Here is a 14,739-nt window from a genome sequence, read left to right as displayed (position 1 = left end):
GCCACTTAGCCCCTTGCTTATGATATTCCAGCCATACGAACCTTCCAAAGAACTGTGTTCTTTCCTCCCCTACGCTGAGTCCTCCTTGTGCTTCTGATCTCCATTTACCTTTTCAGAGGGACTTTCCTTGACCATCCGAGCAGGAATTCTTCATTTGTTTCCTCCTTAAAACTTACCCAAAATTTGTAGATATTTTGTTCATTCATTTGTTTTTGTTTGTTTCTTCTGGAAATTGTAAGTTTGAATAGGGGAGAATGTCTCATTTCTGCCCCAAATCTACCACATGTGGATACTTCATAACTACATGAAAAAAATATGAGTGAATTAATCCATCAAGTAGAGACTAGGTGGTTAAAAAATAAGTGACCCTCTCAAATAAGATAGTGAGGGGACTTGTAGACTTGTGGCCTTGTGGGACCTCTGTCTGGGAGGGCAGAACTGCCAAGGCCCATGCACATGAAAGAGCCAGGAGAGGACTGAGAAGAGAGAAATGTGCTTTCAAGGAAGAAGAAGGTCACTGTTGATTTTAGGAAACAGATGTGATCACCTTAGGCTTTGGGGATATTTTTATAAAGTGTTGCATTTTTTAAAATGGTCAATACCACTTTAAATATAAAAATTGTAGAATTACTAGGCCTTAGCCTTTTTATTCACAATTAACTACTCCCAGGTTGCAGATAATAAATAATGGATTTTTTCCACTATGCCCTTGACTATGGCATTGGGACAAATGATTCTAAGAACTTTTTTATTTCATCTGATCCTCGTATGTCTTGATGTGAGCTGACATGTATATACAGAAAACCCATCACAGTTATATTGTGTGTTTTGGCAGTTTAAACACCAACCTAATACAAGTTTATCCTCTATGATTTGAAGCACAGTCATACCAAATGCTCCTTTTAATTTTTTTCTTTTTTTTAAAAAACCAAGACATTTTTCTGAGACTAGTTGTTGGCAGAACCTGACATTATAGTTTCTAAAAATTATGACTGGGGTAACTGAAATTCTTCGTAAAATTTACAGGAAACTTGTGGTTTCTGAAGAGTATATAACTTTTTCTTTCTTTATCTTAATTGAGCATATAATGATATAATTCAGAAATTATGAAACATTTTTAAAAGATAAAATAAATCAGGTATAATCGATCCCCATCAGCCCACTGTTGTGAATCTGATATATTTTCTTATATGCTTATTGTTTCCTAGAATCTCAGTGGACCTGCATGTTTTCTTTCTAATTTTTTTCTTTGTTCTAAAACAAAAGGCAAATAAATAGGAGAATTTAAGACAGACATAGATAATATGTAGAAAATGAAGGAGAGGAAGATAGAGTGAGCAGTCAGGAGAGATCTCTGTCTGAGATGGAACCCAACTGACAAGAAAGGAGCAGCCTTGTGAAGGTCAGCCAGAGCATTCCTTACACATGAGGCAACAAGTTCAAGGACCAGGACACCAGGACAGGAATGACCTTTGTTTGAGGAACAGAAGGTGGCCAGTGTGGCAAAGCAAATGAGCAAGAGGAGCATGGCGGGAGCTGAGTTCAGGGAAGGAGAGAGAGAGAGAGAGAGAGAGAGAGAGAGAGAGAGAGAGTGTGTGTGTGTGTGTGTGTGTGTGTGTGTGTGTGTGTGTGTTGTATTGGAGGAGAAAATCCTGTGGGACCTCACAGGACATAGTACAAATTTTTTTCTTGGTCTAAAAGCAATGTGAAGCTATTGCAAAATTTCAAACAGGGCAGTGAGATGTCTAATCTAGATTTTTAAAGAATACTCTGGTCACCAAAGATACTGTATGGAAATTATTTGTGCATGAGTGAGGACAAAGGCTGAGGACAGACTCCCAACTCTGGCTGGCTTAACCACTGCAAACCATGTGTCAGGAACACTCCTGTAAATGGGAAGTAGAGAGGTTTAGGGAGGGCTGTATAACCAGGGGTCCAGAACATGTCCCCAAGTCTTTCTCTGATTCTCTTGTCAGTCGCCTCCACCCTCTTCTTCTGCACTTCTCAACCCAGCCAGCAGGGGGGACAGCTGCCAACAGCCCAAGGTCATTCAAAAGGAAGAGAGAACATCTGTTTACTTTCACTTTGGAAAAATCTGTGAAAGGACTCAAACTGGTCAGGCCAAAAAAAAGTATTCTTCCTTAGACCAATTTCCATGCCCGGGAGGATGTTACATTGTCACTAGTCTGATCTGAGTCACATGCTCACCGGTTAACAGAGAGGAGGTCGGGCCACCAGGATAACACGGGGTTAGGAAAGATTCTCCAAAGGAAAGGGATGTTGTTATCAGAAGGAAATTGGTAAGCATGCCGGACAAAGGAGGGGAAAAACTCAAAACAATAGCTGCACTGCATGGTCATTTGATTTACGTGATGATCTAATTTTTTGCTGAATAATATCCCACCACATGTGTTTCATTCATCCATTAAATTTTGTTCAAGCCACCACTGAAAAGTTCTGGGCCAATTTCTTATCGTTATATAATCGATTGCTTCCATTCTCTTATAATCATAAATAATATTCTATGACTATCCTAGTGCATATGGCTTTTTTCTTGCATTTTCTCCATCTTCAGCATAAGAACCCTGGATAAAAGGGAATGAGATACTTTTCTCCTCTTGATTCATTTTATCAAATTTATTACTCTCTAAAAGGTTGTGTCACTAGAAATGCACAGCATATTTATTTTTTGTCCCCTCCACATTAATAATATCATAACTCTTTAATATTGCCAATTTAATAGGTGGAAATGATATGGGTTTTTTGTTTGTTTGTTTGTTTGTTTGTTTTAAAATCACAACTATAGGTGAAAATTTTTGTTTAAAACAAATTGCCCTGGCTGGTGTGGCCCAGTGGATTGAGCACTGGTCTGCGAACCAAAGGGTTGCTGGTTCAATTGCCAGTCTAGGGCACATGCCTGGGTTGCAGGCCAAGTCCCCAGTGAGGGCCACATAAGAGGCAACCACACATCGATGTTTCTCTTTCTCTTTCTCCCTCCATTCCCCTCTTTCTAAAAATAAATTAATTAAAAAAAGAATTATAGTAGCTCTTCTGTAAAGGTTCTGAACATGCCCTTTGCTGAGTTTAGTATGATCTTAGTTATTTTTATAACTATTTACCTGAACTCTTTACAGGTAATGATATCTGTCCATAAGTGAGTATTTCCTAGTTTGCTGTTTGTAATTAGCTTTAAAAATTACAGCTGTTTGTATGTCATCAAATTTTTGTTTCTTTTATTGTTTTCAAGCTTGGAAAGTATACTTTTCCAGAGGCTTGAAAAATACTTAATTCTTGTTTATTTCAGCTTATCTAAAGCTTGACTTGTCTTTTTTCTCTATTTACATATCTAAAATTTATTTTTTATTTATGATGTGAGCTGAAGGTATGAATTAATTTTGCTTCCAATGACTAGCTCTCCAGTCCATTACAATTTACAGAAAAATTCCTCCTCCCCAATTGATTTGTGATACAACTCTTAATGGGTATTTTACACATCCTAGAATCCATTTACAGGTGGGTGTTCCATTAAGAGATTTGTTAGTTCAATCCCCTGCCAGTACCACAAACTTTTAATTCTTGTTGCTTTATAATGTTTTAGTATCTGGTATGGTTAGCTCTCTGCTTCATTTCTCTTTAGAATATTCATGTTGTTTTCATTTGCTCATTTCTTCAGATGAAGATTAGGGTAACTTCCAAGTTTTCTTCTCTGTTTTAAAAATCCTGTTGAGCTGTTGATTGGAACTGCATAAACTTCAAAAATTTCTGGACAATATCCAAAGGCTAGTCAGATCAGTGTTTGCTGCCATCAGGTAGGTCAGAGTTCAGGTGACCGTTCTCTGTCTAGTTCATTCTCCTTTTGAGAGCAAAATTCATTCACACAAGGAAGAAACTTCCCATTCTCACAGAATTGTTTAAACTTTGTATTTTGGGAGACACTTCTTTTGTGGCTGATCTCAGAATTGAAGATAGGACTTAAATAAGTGGGATTTTCACGGGCTGAAATTCTTACAAGTTTTTGTCCCTTTTTAGTTTTAGTATTTGTATATATCTTTTATCACTTAAAAAAAGACTTAGAGCTTCAGAATGGGAATTTCTTCATTCATTGAATTCATGGTACTTCTCAAATTTATTTGAAACTTTGAGGTTCATGCGCCACTTCTTCGGCTGGCTAGCTATCTGGTTTGCTTAACCCCTCGTGAGTATGTTCTAGATAGTGGGGTCTGAAGTCTACCTGCTAATCCTTAGTTTTTGGCTGCAGGTCCTGAAGCATAATAATGGTGCCCCATAGACTTTTTAAAAATTAATATATTTTATTTTTAGAGCAGTTTAAATATACAGAAAAATGAGCAGAAAACACGAGGAGTTCCCGTACAGCCCTGTGTCCCCTCTTATTAATGTGTTGCATTAGTGTGACACATTTGTTATAATTGATGAGCCAATATTGATCCATTACTATTAACTTCAGTCCACAGTTTACCTTAGGGTTTAATCTTTGTTTTGTGAATCTTATGGATTTTGGCACATATCTAATACCATATATCCAGCATTACAGTATCAAACAGAATAGTTTCCACTGCCCGAAAAGTCCTCTGTGCCCCACCATACTCATCTCTCCCTCCCTTCTTTCCCCCAATTCCCTGGCAACCATTGATCTCTTATAGCCTCTGTAGTTTTCTCTTCTTCAGACTGTCATACACTTGGAACCATACAGTACATATTCCTTTCAAACTGGCTTCTTTCACTTAGCAATATTTGTTTAAGATTCCTCCATGTATTTGCAAAGCTATAGACTTTTATTTTATTTTTTAATTACATTTATTGGGGTGACTGACATTGGTTAATAAAATTATATAGGTTTTAAATGTACGATTCTATGATATAGAATCTGAATATGATCTGTATATTGTATTGTGTGTTTACCATCCAAAGTCAAATTTTCTAAGGCTATAGACTTTTAAAACTTCACCAGCAATCCGTATGAATTACTGACTCTATGCAGGCAGAGTGATAGGGGCTGGGTATACTGCAGTAGACAAGACAAGAATATCCCTGTCCTTGATCAAAGCTCCCCAAAAGTCATGTATATTCAGTACCCAGCAACAACAGCTTTCCCTAGGCAACAAGTACTGGGCCAATTATTTTGAAGGTCCTCTCTGAGGAGATTATTTGCTTACGCATCCACTATGAGGAGACCCATGTACCCACAAGAGATTTACCATGTTCCTGACTAGCCAGTTCCTTCTCCTATGTGCAACAGCCCTGCGGTTCACAGTGCGGATCCTGTTTTCTTCTTTTTTTTTTTTTTAAACAAAATTGAATTTATTGAGGTCATATTAATTCAAATCATATAGGTTTAAGGGATACAATTCTGTAGTGCACCATCTGTATTTTGTATGGTGTGCTCACCACCTCAAGTCATGTCTTTTTCCACTGCTCTAACTCTTGATTATAATAACATTTGATGAAGCCAGAGAAAGGCAGCTGCCCCAAAAGGTGGTCTCTGCTTGTTTTCACAGCCTGAAGTGTCTCTGGATCTTCCTCCTTACCAAATGACTAGCATATATAAATTTATTTCTGCCTATAATCAGTAATAAAATAAAAAAATTATAGTTAAACTTTCAAGAGATAATTTATGAATCACCAGTAATATTGATGCAAAGGAAGATGCAAGACGTCCTCCAAGTCGTTAGCTGGTTCCTTCCCCTGAGGTAGGCACGATGCATCTATGTGCACTAGTTTTCACCGGCTTAGCAAAAAGAAATCTAGTCCCAGGCTTGAATCAGTTCTGTTTCATTACAAAGTATTTCACATTGTAAGGGGTTTTGTTGTTGTTTTTATTGTTCACTTTTCAGATTGAGCTAAATATTCACTATAATAGTAGCTATAAGTTTTTACTGAATGTGGAACATAATATACCCTAATTTAAGGAGCAAACATTTATCCTTTTACACAGGGAGTAGTTGTTTTAAGCCATTTGAGTTCTGCTTGTGTTTATTTTCTGATAAGACCAAATGGTGTTAAAAACAGATGATATTATCAAACAGAGTAGTATTACATATACAGTTAGAAACAATACTGCTAATAACATAAAAATGCACAGCAGATCAGTAAGTTATAGTAGGGTTTCTTTTCCTCTTTAAACCTTGAGGTTTTCTGGATTATAACATATATTTACAGAGTCATGAGAACCAAACCAGTTTTAAGCAGATTAGAAAACAGACTACACGTGATGATATCATGATGCCTGAAGAAGCGAATTTGGTAATTCTCTGATTAATACATGAGCACAATGGTAATACTGAGAGGAATACCCTATTTGTCACTGAATACATTCATAGACTTTATTTTAAAGTCTTTGGCCCACAAAAGAGGAGTGTAAAAATGGCTATTTAATCACAAAGAACATGAATGCTCACGAACAATTTTTTTTTGCCCCTCCTGCTGTAAGAAAGAAATCTGTAACTGAAAGATAAGAAAATCTGAAAAGGGGCTTTATATAATATATAACTTTATATCAAGAATGTACATCTGGTCCTGACAGGCTAGCTCGGTTGGTTAGAGTATCATCTCCATACACCAAGGTTGTAGGTCCGATTTCTAGTTTGGGCACAAACGGGAATCAACCAACGAATACATGAATAAGTGAAACAACGACCCTCTCTCTCTCGAAGAGAAAGGATGTGCATGTCTTTATGACAAAAGCATCTACATGAAGAATAAAAAGGGGCTTAATGATTTTGATTATTCAGGATGATTTATTATTGGTAAAAAGAGAGGATTTTAAAATGAGAATTAAGATAACACTTGTTGTTTTTGCCCTTATGGCCATCTTCACATGCAGAAGGCACCTGAAGTTCTTTGACTTGGAGGCAATCTGTACTCTCTTTGATCACAAACCTGTTATATTTTTTCCTTCATCAGTCTTCACTCCATACACATCTTATGGCTGTAGGCTCACCCCCTCCACCCCCTGCCCCTTTAATGAGGGAAGCAATATATGGAGTGAGCAGAAAAGTGTGGTCAGACGAGTGGATGCCCAGGAAGTGCCAGGTCCTGGGAGAGGTGCTGCTGGGGGTACAGGGTGAGCGGGCCCTTTCATTCAGCCAGTGTTGGAACGAGCCGGTGCTACCTGGGCCACAGTCAATATCACCAAGTCTTTTCCTTCTTCTAAATCTCTAATCATATCCTCTCTATATTTCATTTCGTCACCCATACCTGATGCAGAATAAGCATACATCTTAACGAAGAGCACCAGTGAATCTTTTTCAAATTAAAAAATATTTTTTTCAATTACAGTTTATATTCAATATTATTTTGTTAGTGTCAGGTGTACAGCATAGTGGTTAAACAATCATATACTTTACAAAGTGTCTTCCCTGGTATTTTCAGTACTGGTCTGGCACCATATACAGTTACTACAATATTTTTTAAAATATATTTTATTTATTTATTTTTAGAGAGAGGGGAAGGGAAGAAGAAAGAGTGGGAGAGAAACATCAGTGTGTGGTTGCCTCTCATGTGTCCCCTACTGGGGACCTGGCCTGCAACCCAGGCATGTGCCCTGACTGGGAATCAAACGTGTAGCCCTTTGGTTCATAGGCCTGTGCTCAATCCACTGAGCTATACCAGCCAGGGCCACAGTCATTACATTATTATTGACTATATTTCCTATGCTGTACTTTACATCTCCATAAATATTTTGGAACCACCAACTGCAACAGTGAATGTTAACCTTCTCCTCACATTTTATATAAAAATTAACTTAAATTTGATTATAAATCTAAATGTAAGAGCTAAAACTATACTGTTCTAGAAGAAAACAGAGAAAATCATGGTATCTTTGGGTTTGGCAAAACCCATAACCTAAAAAAGAAAAAAATCAATAAATTGGACTTCATAAAAATTAAAATGCAAATCGAGACCACAATGAAATAACACTCTACACCTGATAGAATGGGTAAGATTAAAAAAACCCAGTGCTACCAAGTGCTGGGGAGGATGTGGGGCAATTGCAACCGTCATGTACTGCGCATGAGAACTCTTAGGGGTACGACCATTCTGGAAAGCAGTCGGCCATTTCTTAGAGTTAAACATACACCAGATGAATGACCCAGCCATTCCACCCTCAGACATGGACCCAAGAGAAAAATGAAAGCGTATACATTAGCAACACGTGAATATCTTGTCTGCCATCAACTTTCTCTTAACAGTTTTAACATCCATTGACAATCCTTGCTTGAATTGATTATTTCATTAGGTTTCTTTAAAAACCAGTTTTTTAAATTCTAACAATTTTTTTCTCATTGCATTAGCTGGCTTTCTTCTTGATCAACTGAGAAAGAAAAGGTTTTGAAGGAAACGGATTTCCTGTCTTGTTCCCATGGACAAACTCATGCTCATCCTTCAGGGCTCTGCTCAGTGAGCCTTTTTCTGAAACCCTGATCTCATTCTCCTCCCTAATTTCCTAACCGCTGAGATTGTTTTTAAGCCATATTGCCAATATTAGCTTTCTCTTTTTACTCTTTCCTTTAAAAACACTGTGTCCATGCCATGTTTTAGGTAGTGTTTTGAGCATGGGACACACGGTAGTGAATAAACCAGTTGAAGTTGGCCTATATTCTAGTGCATGTGTAGGAAGGAGACTATAAATACATGAATAAATAAAAATGTACTAGAATCCCAGATAGAAGTACTACTGTGAAGAAGAAGAAAGCCATGAGAGAAGAAAGGGTGAGGAGGGGGTATGTGTTATTTTAGACAGGAAGTCAAGGAAGGAATATCTGACACCCATTGGTGACCTGTCCACTCTTCTAGGTTTTCTGGAATGATCCAGCATAAGCCAACCTTACTGGAAACACTTGTGACTCCCTCCTGCCTGCCTCATGGAGGACAGCCCTCAGCCAGTGGCATGCTGGAGCTGAAGGACAATCACTCTAGCTTCCCTGCCTCCGAGGGTGGGTTGACTTTGAAGGGCTTTGTCTCCCAGAGGTCCCTGTGGGAATGAGCCCCAGTTGTCCTCAGCATGCCCTGCTCATGCCGGTGCTGTGTGTGGTTGCCTTCCCTCGCTGGCTCACTTCTCCATCCTCTAGCAGCACTTCTTGGTATTTACATTGAGAACATACTGCTTACACTCACATCCAGTTTGGGAGGAACCCTGCCTAAGTCAGTAGGTCCTAAAAGTGATGCAAGAAAGGAGACCCTCAAAATGGCACTAAAGAATTGGATCACTTGCTGGTTAGATGGCAACAAAGACCCCAATACTGTTGGCTGATGAGGCCGTGGTAACCTCTGGCCTGCTGTAGTATCCCTGGAGCAAAGAGTCTTCTTACCAGCGATGAAGACAATATTCTGGTAGAATGCCTTGAATTGTATCTAGCATTTTTCAGGAATGATTCCTTGAAACTTGAAAACAGCAATGAGATGGAGTTGCTGGAATTACTTAGGAGAGTAATGAAGAAGGGGGTAAAAAAAATCATACAGGTTAGAATCAAGAATGCATTTATTATATAATATCAGAGAAACTACCAGCTAAAAATGTTCCCTGGTGGGGCTCGGAGGACATTCCATTCACTAAAGCAATAGGCAATATGCTAGTACATTCTGAGAAGCTCAGAACTGCTTGTCATCTAGGTTGAGACTGATAGTAAGAGATGCTCTAGAGTCAGTGGGAATAGGATTCTAGAGGCCAGATTGGCAGCACTAAGCCATGAAGGGTCATGGAATATAATTATGGCCACTTACATCAACCTGAATACATCTTAGGGATCTATTGTCGGGGGGAAATGTGAGTCCCAAAAGAACACATGAATTATTTACAGTTTTAAACATGCAATGTGTGTGTGTGTGTGTGATAGGTTAGTAAACACAAAACTAGAACAATGGTTCTGGGAGGAAGAGGGAAGAGAGTAGGGCCAGAGGGAGGTATATAATAGGGCTTCTCGGGTATTGATAATATTTCTAAAATATCTTTCTAAAGCCAGATGATGAGTTCCACAGGTGCTCTTTTGGTTGTTTTTCTCCCAAAACATTATACATTTGCAGTGTAGTCAATATTTTACGAATAGGCTTAATGAAATAAAGCCTTGCCATAATTCCATGCTGATGTGACTCACAGCAGAGAGAGTGGAAGGGGCCTGGGTCGGTCCTGGGGTTGGCAACAGACAGCTCCGGATTCAAGCCGCTTACTGACTGCACAGCCATAGGGGAGACCGAGTCCCTGAGTGGGAGGTTTCTGACCAGTAACATGACTTGGATCATATCAATCCAGCAGGGTAGTAGGAATGATTAAATGAGATAGCTTACATAAATCTTATAGTCTGTGCCTGGCACATAGCAGGTGCTTAAGAAATAACAGTTACTATTAACTAACTTGGCCCATGTGTCCCATTTTTTTCCCTTTTAGAGATTTTCCATCTTTCTCATTTGACTTCATTCCACTTGTTTGCTGTAAGCAAAGCATAATGCTGGGTAAGCTATGCCTTATTTTAAGTTTTCAAAATATCATTAAGTCGTTGGATCCTGTCATTCAGTCCTCAGTACCTAGTACAGTTTGGTCCCCGAGACCCTGCCAGTATTTGCATGTAAACAACATGCTGACACAGATATGTCATGATTTTTCAAGCCATGACATCATGTTGTTTCTATCATAATTTAAGATGATCTCAACCCATAAATGCACACATGTGACCCTACCCCATGCCCTTCATTTTAATACAGTTTTACTATAATCTTTGATATTTTCCTTCTGTGTTGTCTCAGTTTTCTCCAGGCTAATTTTCTGTTTGCCTTCGCATTAGACTTTCTGCAAGTGTCTGATGGCCCTTGGCCTGTTTTCTACTTCACCTGCATTGTACCTTCAGAGGCAACCGGTGACTTCAGCTTTTGACATTTTCCAGAGTTTTGCACCAAGAATTGGCTGGTTATTGCTGGACACTTTGCTGCAGAATCTTAAAGTATATAGCAGAATCTTAAAGTATATCAATCCAGCAGGGTAGTAGGAATGATTAAATGAGATAGCTTACATAAATCTTGTAGTCCACGAATTGGCTGGTTATTGTTATTCCTTTTCCACCTGCTTTCTATCTTCTAGAAATTTCTTGGACACCTCATTTCTGCCATCATTTCATCTCATGTTCTCTTACTTTTTATGCCTTTTTAATTCCTTGCCAGTACAACACACATTCTGAAGTGTGTCCTTTATTTTGCTATAAAGGACATTACTGGGACAACTAATGAAATTTAATGATGGCCCCAGGATTAGGTAGTGTGGACTATCAATATTAATTTCTTGATTAATTTCTTAATTTTGATGGTTGTGTTGTGACTATGTGGAAGAATGTCCTACTTGCCCCACCTTAAATATTTGGAAGTGAAGGGCCATGAGTTTGGCAACTTGTTTCCAAATAGTTCAAGACAAAAGAAGTTCTTTACACTGTCCTTGCAAGTTGTCTGTTTCAGATTGTTTTAAAAATAAAACAGTACTTATTTTTGTTTTAAGGGGGAAATGGATATTTAATCATTCTTACACATGGGTCTAAAAAAAGAGCTTAAAATGCCACTAGTAAGATGTGTTTTACAATGATGATATAAGAGACTAACAGCAACCATCTGGAGATCACAATTTGCTTATTAAAGAATGCTCCTGAATTTAAATTGCTAGAATTTTTAAACTACAAGAAGCAAAAAAAGAGGCTTCTACATATTACTGGTATTTGTGTGCAAAACAATGGGGAAAATTGCTATTTAAAACAAAACCCAGCGGGAGCTATTTCTAGGGTTTAGACGGTGACGTTTCATATCTGTGATAAATGGTCATTTTAGAAAAAAGATCTTTAAGGGTGATATGGGCTGAATGTTCACATGTTGAAATCTTGTTTCCACCCTGCCCACCATGTAATGGGTCTAGGAGGTGAGGCCTGAGAGGTCATTGGGGTCGGATGGAGGTCAGGACAGCAGAGCTCTCACAGCCACCATTAGCGCCCTTCTAAGAGTTAGGAGTTGCTATTTTTTGCTGTCCGTCATGTGAGGACACAATGAAAAGTCAGCAGTCTGACTCAGAAGAGGGCTCTCACCAGAACTCTACCACGCTGGCATTTTGACCTGACTTCAGCCTCCAAAACTGTGGAAAATTAATTTCTGTTGTTTGTAAGCCACCCTGTCTGTGGTATTTTCTTATGGCAGTCGCGACACAGTAAGACAAAAATGTGTCGGACACTGCTAATATCCTACTCCTTACCTGTTTTTCCCACTGTTCTTATAAACAGAATTCCAGCCTCACTTTGAGCAACAACGCCGAGCTTAAACACTTCGCAGCCTCTCTTAGATCCCGCTGTATCCCCAGGGCACCACGAGGTCAGACAGACCCGGAGGGAAGTGTGCTGGACAGGTTGGGGAGAGAACCAGTTTCCCCTTCCCTCCAGTCTGCACGGTGGCTGTGCCTCCTGGGGAACAGCAGCCCATCTGTGACTCATCAGGCCACAGGCTGGATAATAAAAGTCAACATGACATGGGCAGCAATCTAAGGGTGGCAAAGAAAGAAAAGTAGCCTGGGTGCTGGATGGCGTTATTGAGCTGCCGTGCCAATCCTGGGCTTCCTACTAGTGTATTCTTTATTAAGAAAAACAATGAACCCTATACATGTTTATGTCGCTGGATTTTCTCTTATTTGCATCTGTATACATTATTAACAACAATTTTGATGTTTTTTTTTTTTTTGGTAAAAGATTGAGATGCAAGAGAGTAGAATTAAGCAATAGAGCAAAAGGAATCTTGTGTTTAAGATTGATCTGGAGATCTAGGAGGAGCATGTTGGGGCTGACAAGCAAATACAAAGTGGTAGGAAGAGACTTAAGACATAATCTAGAGAGAAATTCACCAAGGTTGCAAGTGGCCAACCGTTTTAGAGAAAGCAATATTGAATTTAAAGTTGTTTCCTCTGATATAAGTTGGTTCTTATACTATAATAATTTGTTATCTTTCTACCTTAAAGTTCACTACATAGAACAAATGGTTTTATGTGGACAATATGAAAGAATAGTGTCCAGTATGGGGCACAGTATTAAAATTATTTGAGGTTGCCAGCCACAGTGGAGAGAGCTGGCCTTGAACTTTTGGTAACATATCAGATGGTAGGTCTTGACATTTCATTTGGTTATTAAAAGAAATATCAACCCTGGAATGAAAGACTGGAGAACCTGAGGATAGCTTCATCTGTGACATGGAAGCCTATTTGTTGAAAAGGAGGCCTTCAACAAAAACCTGGGGGGGGGGGGGGGGCTGGCGTTCCAATATGTGGTACTTCTTTCCCAGAAGAGTCAGGCCCTAAGGTTTTAGTTTCCTCTTGTCTAAAAGTTCTTTTACAGTTTCGATTGGGACTCAGAGCTTATGTTTCTATAAAAAACAGCAACAAAAGGGGACTGCATTCTCCTGTCTGGTCACAAAGGCTGATAAAACTCAACCCCACTAGACCAGAATACTAACATATGTCTTGCTGTTCTTTGTTTCTAAACCCAAACTTGGTATTAAACTCAACAATTTCACACAATACAACTCCATTGTTTGCTCAGGTCACTGTCTGATTGAGGGCGGGTAGCATTCCTTCAAGCAGCAACTAAGGAATCTGGACTCCTAGCATGTGATCCAATTATCTTAACATCTTTGCTTCTAAGCATTGTTGACAGGTTAGAATTCACAAGCTGATTATCTCCTGGGAGGCTCTAGGGATCCGGCCCAGAGTGACATGCACTATTTCTGCCCACATCCTACTAATCCCACGGCCCCAGCCTCACTGCAAGGAACGCTGTGAAATAACCACCTTCCTCCGTGTCCAGGAACAGAAAGGAGGAATGTTGCCACCTGTGCTTACCCTTCAGGGTTTTGGGAAGATGAAATAAATAACTGCACATTCTAGGTTCTTGACAAATTGAGGACCTTTCCTCTCTTTGGACTCGGCTATGTATACTGTAGGGGTGGCAGGTTGCAGTGGTGGTGGCTTCTGGTGCAAAGGACTCCCAGTGAAAAGGTTCTGGTAGAAGAATTGTACCGATCCTGGCAGAGCTCAGCAGAGGCCATGGGCAGAGAATAAGAGAAGGTATGAACTGTGAAGTCCCGTATTCTTGAGTGGGTTCCTGGAAAGTGAGGCTAAATGCAAGGAGGGGGAAAGAGGCAAAAAGGTTTTGGTTGGGAAAAAAATGGAGGGCGTGGCGGGCAAAGGTGGAAGGAAGCAGTGTTTAAGAATCCGTATATGTTACCTTCAGAAAATAATGGAATGCCCTGTATTTCAGTGAGTGACTCCCTCAACTACTAAAATTGTATTAAGTGATGTTGAAGGTGAGTGAAAAAGCTACCGAAGAAAGGGAGATCATTCTTAACTAAAACACACATAATGTTCTTAGTTGACATAAAATACATTGAAAAAGAGAGAAATGATATAATGTAAAGCAGTTACTTTCAAATATTGGAGAGTCCAGTGTTGAGTTTTTTTAAAAATATTTATGCTTAAATGAATGAAGAATACAATATGTGAACCTTGACTGGATCCAGGTTGGCAGGTTGTGGCACAAGCTATCAAGAATATTGCTGGCATTTTTACTTAAAATTTGCTCAGTACCCTGGCTGGTGTGATTCAGTGGATTGAGTGCTGGCCTGAGAACTGAAAGGCTGCTGGTTCAATTCCCAGTGTAGGGCGCATGCCTGGGTTGCAGGCCAGGTCCCCAGTAGGGGGTGAGAGAAAGGCAACCA

The 14,739-nt window shown here is 39.3% G+C and overlaps 1 long non-coding RNA gene across 1 annotated transcript in view; it reads left to right on the top strand.

Moving 5' to 3' along the window:
- The window catches only part of LOC119065908 (uncharacterized), a 30,699-nt gene extending 17,837 nt beyond the window's left edge, over nucleotides 1–12,862 (top strand). The window contains exons 2-4 of the long non-coding RNA XR_005085668.2: nucleotides 8,815–8,954; nucleotides 10,403–10,467; nucleotides 10,797–12,862. This is a non-coding gene — a long non-coding RNA (uncharacterized LOC119065908). The remainder of the gene's footprint in view (nucleotides 1–8,814; nucleotides 8,955–10,402; nucleotides 10,468–10,796) is intronic.
- The last annotated feature ends 1,877 nt before the right edge of the window (nucleotides 12,863–14,739 follow it).

This window comes from Artibeus jamaicensis, unplaced genomic scaffold (genome assembly GCF_021234435.1).
Source record: "Artibeus jamaicensis isolate MK-2021 breed Jamaican fruit bat unplaced genomic scaffold, CSHL_Jam_final scaffold_537, whole genome shotgun sequence".
Lineage (NCBI taxonomy): Eukaryota > Metazoa > Chordata > Mammalia > Chiroptera > Phyllostomidae > Artibeus > Artibeus jamaicensis.
This window is presented reverse-complemented; position numbering and strand designations above follow the sequence as displayed.